This window comes from Nomia melanderi, unplaced genomic scaffold (assembly GCF_051020985.1).
Source record: "Nomia melanderi isolate GNS246 unplaced genomic scaffold, iyNomMela1 scaffold0726, whole genome shotgun sequence".
In the NCBI taxonomy this organism is placed as follows: domain Eukaryota; kingdom Metazoa; phylum Arthropoda; class Insecta; order Hymenoptera; family Halictidae; genus Nomia; species Nomia melanderi.
In genome coordinates this window covers 5,001-12,500 of record NW_027475840.1, presented here as the reverse complement: position 1 = coordinate 12,500, position 7,500 = coordinate 5,001, and the positions used below count along the sequence as shown (strand labels likewise).

General features: G+C 49.5%; 1 non-coding gene across 1 annotated transcript; it reads right to left on the bottom strand.

The window, feature by feature from the left end:
* Positions 1-2,367: 2,367 nt before the first annotated feature.
* LOC143176672 (5.8S ribosomal RNA) lies at positions 2,368-2,522 on the bottom strand. The gene has a single exon (XR_013001193.1). It is a non-coding gene; the product is annotated as a 5.8S ribosomal RNA (ribosomal RNA).
* Between the last annotated feature and the right edge of the window lie 4,978 nt (positions 2,523-7,500).

Here is a 7,500-nt window from a genome sequence, read left to right as displayed (position 1 = left end):
AACGTATATAAATGATAAATATACCGCGACACGCGCGACTCCGTATCGTCGCGAAAAATCGTTCGCGAACGCGTCTTATGCGCCTCACCAGTGGTCTCTGCTGCGTCGCGTGTCTATATTCTCTTTTTACACTCTTCTCCTTCTTCTATCACATTTTACTCGATCGCGAAAAAGACTCTCGCTAGACGATCTCGCGCTCCGGTTAACTTTAACGCCCGTCCGAGAAGAATTTTCGGGGACTGGACGACCGAAGCGGATCTCGCGCGGTCTCGCGATCGACAGTGAAGAGAAGTGCAGAAGAGGAAAAGAAGACACGACAAACACACACCATGGGGCGACCGACGCGTTCGTTTCAACGCTTTCGCACAAAGTCGGCGGCGGTTATATATTTATATCATTATATTCCGGCGGACGGGACGCGACGTTCGAAAGCCTCGCCAAAGAGGAGCTCCTGCCTCTTCCTCTCTCTTTTCTACGAGAAAAGATAAACGTATTTTACGGGGATACGGAAACGTTACCACGTGGTGTCACACACGATCGTCCGTCTCTTCTCTATAGCAGAAACCGATAAAAATACACCTCCCGAAAGAGAGTATATGGTGATTCTTTTTATATATATATATATATTTCGAAATACAACTGAACGTGGCGGAAGCGCACGGTGGTGGTCCAGCGAGGACACGCGACGACGGGGAATAAGAACTATTCGACCCGTTACGAATACGCATGCTCGTCCCGCACGATTTTAACACACACCGTGTTTTTCTCCAGTCGTCAAAGCGTTCGTGCGTCGAATTCGAAAAATAAAAAAAAAAGAAAAACACCTTTTCTCTCTCTCGGGGTAAAAGAGTCGATGTGTATTGTGTATAAAGGTTCTGCGAGAAGTCTCGTTTTGACGTGTGTTCCGCCGATAACGACGATCCTCCGAAACGGGGATACAGAAACGTTACACCTCACAACACGATCTCCGTCTCTTCTCTATAGCAGAAACCGATAAAAATACACCTCCCGAAAGAGAGTATATGGTGATTCTTTTTATATATATATATTTCGAAATTCAACTGAACGTGGCGGAAGCGCACGGTGGTGGTCCAGCGAGGACACGCGACGACGGGGAATAAGAACTATTCGACCCGTTACGAATACGCATGCTCGTCCCGCACGATTTTAACACACACCGTGTTTTTCTCCAGTCGTCAAAGCGTTCGTGCGTCGAATTCGAAAAATAAAAAAAAAAGAAAAACACCTTTTCTCTCTCTCGGGGTAAAAGAGTCGATGTGTATTGTGTATAAAGGTTCTGCGAGAAGTCTCGTTTTGACGTGTGTTCCGCCGATAACGACGATCCTCCGAAACGGGGATACAGAAACGTTACACCTCACAACACGATCTCCGTCTCTTCTCTATAGCAGAAACCGATAAAAATACACCTCCCGAAAGAGAGTATATGGTGATTCTTTTTATATATATATATTTCGAAATTCAACTGAACGTGGCGGAAGCGCACGGTGGTGGTCCAGCGAGGACACGCGACGACGGGGAATAAGAACTATTCGACCCGTTACGAATACGCATGCTCGTCCCGCACGATTTTAACACACACCGTGTTTTTCTCCAGTCGTCAAAGCGTTCGTGCGTCGAATTCGAAAAATAAAAAAAAGAAATACACCTTTTCTCTCTCTCTCGGGGTAAAAAGAGTCGATGTGTATTGTGTATAAAGGTTCTGCTGCGAGAAGTCTCGTTTTGCCGTGTGTTTCGGTAACGACGATCCTCCGAAACGTACATCTCATTCGTAAGAGAGGAAGAAAACAATCTCCCTGGGGCCAGTCGGTAATATACCGACATACGACGTGTCGTGCACATCCGTCTCACGCACGGTATACAAAATATGAATAAAACGTGTGTAGTCTCTCTCTCTCTCGACTTCTTAATATTTTCTTTCACCTCTGACGCATCATTTCAGGTGACGTCGGGAGCGCGGGAAAAAAAATTTTTCTAAACACACGAAACCGTTCATCTCACGAACAGCCGAAAAAGTTGTCGCTCAGATCCATATCGCAGTGGAGCGGTATCCGCGGGCGGTCGTAATTGAACGACGCACGACGCCGCGAACACTCACGCGAGTCCATACAAACGATTCCGATCGTTTTGCAACAACTAGAACGTACACTGTCCGTGAAATTCACAGAATTTTCGCGTGTCCGCGACAAACGCCGACGAGACACCCATCGTTCGCTCGTACGTAGCATCCTTCTCTTAACCCGACTCAGAAACGTTCTTTGCGCCCTTCGGTAAAAAAACGTTCGATCCGAAGAGGTGAACGACTGCGGGGATTTGACAGAGCTACGCAAGCAGTGTATGGTACGTAAACGACCCTCAGCCAGGCGTGGTCCAGGAATTGTATCCGTGGACCGCAATGTGCGTTCGAAATGTCGATGTTCATGTGTCCTGCAGTTCACACGTTGACGCGCAATTAGCTGCGTTCTTCATCGACCCACGAGCCAAGTGATCCACCGTTCAGGGTAATCGTATAAATTTTATATTTCACATATATAATTTTATTCTCATTTGTTCGACCTAATATCTCTCTTCTTTCAAAGAGAAGATAAAAGTTGATACCTGAATCTCCGACCAGCGCGCGAAGGAGATTCAGGCGTCGCCTTGGAGACGACACCGAAGCCTTTCGAGACGAAAAACGTTCAAGTAATATGTATATATTTCTCGACGTTCCGGGCGTATAGTGCATTCAAAAACCCGCGAAAGACGCAGAAGACTCGCACGCGTGGAAACGACGGGGATATATTTTGTATCCTACCCGATACTGAATCCATCGCGTGCAGTCGACCCTCGCGTTCTTCCGATCAGACGCATCTATTGTTGCGCGCATGTTTTCGCGTCGCATCGCGCGAAACGTTGCACGAATCGTACCGATCGATCGATTGAAAGCAAATAATGAAAAAAGACTTCACAGCTGGCTCTTTGCCGGTCATTCGTCCCATGTTATCTCTTGCCGCGAAATTGGCGCGCAAGAGTTGGGTGTCAGACGCGCGGCTTTAAAACGAGCTTCACGGCCGGTCCCTTCGTTACCGCTTTCGTTCTTTCTCTCGGAACGACCATGAACGAACACGACGAGCGACGCTACGGCATACACACGTCCACGGATTCGATTAAAAAAACAGACTTCACAGCTGGCTCTTTGCCGGTCATTCGTCCCATATTATCTCTTGCCGCGAAATTGGCGCGCAAGAGTTGGGTGTCAGACGCACGGCTTTAAAACGAGCTTCACGGCCGGTCCTCTCAATTCCGTGTACGGTACACGCAAGATGCGGGTTCCACTTCCAGACTACCCGGTCCCTTCTCTCTACGAGAATCGATAGTAGAAGAACGGCTCGAAAACGCGTCTCAGAGACTAGGGGAAAAGAAGCGGTATGCGAGCGAAACGAAAACGCATTATGGAAACGTCGCGAAACAATGTTCGACGGTTGCTCGGTTCCAATCGTGCGGCCGTTTCAATTTCTCGTGCGCTTCACCGTCCCTCCGTAACTCTGGCCGATCGCGTATACCGAAGAGCCGACACGCGCAAAAACCACAGGCATTGTATACTGTATATATATATGTTACAGTCACAGCCTTCGCGCGTTTTACTCTCCGACGCGGGGTTTCCACGACGAAAGAGAGACAGTTTCGTGGCGGGTGACTCGGCCGAATCGCTACGACGGGTATTTCTATTATAGAACGAATCATCGCCACCCTTTACCAGTGCCCGACGAAGGAATCACAAGGTCATCTGGAGTTTACAATGCCAGCGACGGTAATTCCAACGAAGACCCGATAAGTCAACTCATCGTTCTATTTCTCCCCGTACAGAAAAGCGAATCGACGCTAACGCACCTCGCGCAAGCACGAACGTTCTCTTCGCGTGGATCATCCCATCGTCGAAAGATGTAAAGACGCATTGGAGATCGTGGTCTCTGGCGGGCTCATTGCACGCCCCACTGCATATCTTTCCTCGAATCGAGAATGATTCGTCCACTAAGGCTGCGAAACTACGCGTCGAGGAAACTAGGGGAAAGAAGCGGGATGCGAGCGAAACGACAATACATTATGGAAACGTCGCGAAACAATGTTCGGCGGTTGCTCGTTTCCTCCTGCGGACGTTTCATTGCTCGGGCGCTTCACGTCCCTCCGTAACCTTCGCGCGATCGCGTGCCCCGGAGAGCCGGCAACCGGTGAACCACAGGCGTATAAACTATAGTCTTCTATAGCAAGCCTTCGGCGGTTACTCTCCGACGCGGGGATTCCACGACGAGAGAGAATTTCGTGGCGGGTGACATCGGTCGAAACGCTACGACGGGTATTTCTATTATAGAACGAATCATCGCCACCCTTTACCAGTGCCCGACGAAGGAATCACAAGGTCATCTGGAGTTTACAATGCCAGCGACGGTAATTCCAACGAAGACCCGATAAGTCAACTCATCGTTCTATTTCTCCCCGTACAGACAAGCGAATCAACGCTATCGCACCTCACGCATGCACGAACGTTCTCTTCGCGTGAATCGTCCCATCGTCGAAAGATATAGCCGCTTGGAGATCGTGGCCCATCAAGTTCTTCCGTAACTCCTGCGCGATCGCGTACCCCGGAGAGCAGGCAACCGGTGAACCACAGGCGTATAAACTATAGTCTTCTATAGCAAGCCTTCGCGTTTACTCTACGACGCGGGGATTCCACGACGAGAGAGATTTTCGTGGCGGGTGACACGGCCGAATCGCTACGACGGGTATTTCTATTATAGAACGAATCATCGCCACCCTTTACCAGTGCCCGACGAAGGAATCACAAGGTCATCTGGAGTTTACAATGCCAGCGACGGTAATTCCAACGAAGACCCGATAAGTCAACTCATCGTTCTATTTCTCCCCGTACAGAAAAGCGAATCGGCGCTATCGCACCTCACGCAAGCAGGAATGATCTCTTCGCGTGGATCGTCCCATCGTCGAAAGATGTAAGACGTACAGAAATCGTGGTCCATCACGATTATTCGTAACTCTCCGAGTCGCGTATCTGAGAGTAGGGCAAACGGAGAACCACAGGCATAAATAATACTATATATTTCTTATATATAGTTAGCCTTCGCGTTTTACTCTCCGACATGGGGATTCCACGACGAGAGAGAGTTTCGTGGCGGGTGACTCGGCCGAATCGCTACGACGGGTATTTCTATTATAGAACGAATCATCGCCACCCTTTACCAGTGCCCGACGAAGGAATCACAAGGTCATCTGGAGTTCACAATGCCAGCGACGGTAATTCCAACGAAGACCCGATAAGTCAACTCATCGTTCTATTTCTCCCCGTACAGAAAAGCGAATCGACGCTATCGCACCTCGCGCGAGCACGTAACTACTCTTCGCGTGGATCGTCCCATCGTCGAAAGATGTAAGACGCACGGAAATCGTGGCCCATCAACGTTTTTTTGTAACTCTGCCGATCGCGTATCACAGAGCCGAGACGCACATACCACAGGCGTATAATACCGTTTTCTTTCGTATGGTAAGCCTTCGCGTTTACTCTTCGGCGCGGGGTTTCCACGTCGAGAGAGACTTTCGTGGCGGGTGACATCGGTCGAAACGCTACGACGGGTATTACTATTATAGAACGAATCATCGCCACCCTTTACCAGTGCCCGACGAAGGAATCACAAGGTCATCTGGAGTTTACAATGCCAGCGACGGTAATTCCAACGAAGACCCGATAAGTCAACTCAACGTTCTATTTCTCCCCGTACAGAAAAGCGAATCGACGCTGTTGCACCTCACGCAAGCACGAACGTTCTCTTCGCGTGGATCGTCCCATCGTCGAAAGATGTAAGACGCACGGAAATCGTGGCACATCACGTGTTTTCGGAACTCTGTCGACCGCGTATCTCAGAGACGACGCGCGCGAACCACTGGCATATACTATTATATATCGCGTTTTACCCTCCGACGCGGGGATTCCACGACGAGAGAGAGTTTCGTGAGCGGGTTGACTCGGAAGAAACGCTACGACGGGTATTTCTATTATAGAACGCATCATCGCCACCCTTTACCAGTGCCCGACGAAGGAATCACAAGGTCATCTGGAGTTTACAATGCCAGCGACGGTAATTCCAACGAAGACCCGATAAGTCAACTCAACGTTCTATTGCTCCCCGTACAGAAAAGCGAATCGACGCAATCGCACCATACGCGTGCACGTAACAACTCTTCGCGTGGATCGTCCCATCGTCGAGAGACGTAAGTTTCCATACTATGAATTCGCGTTTTACTCTCCGACGCGGGGATTCCACGACGAGAGAGAGTTTCGTGAGCGGGTTGACTCGGAAGAAACGCTACGACGGGTATTTCTATTATAGAACGCATCATCGCCACCCTTTACCAGTGCCCGACGAAGGAATCACAAGGTCATCTGGAGTTTACAATGCCAGCGACGGTAATTCCAACGAAGACCCGATAAGTCAACTCAACGTTCTATTGCTCCCCGTACAGAAAAGCGAATCGACGCAATCGCACCATACGCGTGCACGTAACAACTCTTCGCGTGGATCGTCCCATCGTCGAGAGACGTAAGTTTCCATACTATGAATTCGCGTTTTACTCTCCGACGCGGGGATTCCACGACGAGAGAGAGTTTCGTGAGCGGGTTGACTCGGAAGAAACGCTACGACGGGTATTTCTATTATAGAACGCATCATCGCCACCCTTTACCAGTGCCCGACGAAGGAATCACAAGGTCATCTGGAGTTTACAATGCCAGCGACGGTAATTCCAACGAAGACCCGATAAGTCAACTCAACGTTCTATTACTCCCCGTACAGAAAAGCGAATCGACGCAATCGCACCATACGCGTGCACGTAACAACTCTTCGCGTGGATCGTCCCATCGTCGAGAGACGTAAGTTTCATAGTAAGCCTTCGGCGTTTTACTCTCCGACGCGGGGATTCCACGACGAGAGAGAGAGTTTCGTGAGCGGGTTGACTCGGAAGAAACGCTACGACGGGTATTTCTATTATAGAACGCATCATCGCCACCCTTTACCAGTGCCCGACGAAGGAATCACAAGGTCATCTGGAGTTTACAATGCCAGCGACGGTAATTCCAACGAAGACCCGATAAGTCAACTCAACGTTCTATTTCTCCCCGTACAGAAAAGCGAATCGACGCAATCGCACCATACGCGTGCACGTAAACAACTCTTCGCGTGGATCGTCCCATCGTCGAGAGACGTAAGTTTTCATAGTATTAATTCGCGTTTTACTCTCCGACGCGGGGATTCCACGACGAGAGAGAGTTTCGTGAGCGGGTTGACTCGGAAGAAACGCTACGACGGGTATTTCTATTATAGAACGCATCATCGCCACCCTTTACCAGTGCCCGACGAAGGAATCACAAGGTCATCTGGAGTTTACAATGCCAGCGACGGTAATTCCAACGAAGACCCGATAAGTCAACTCAACGTT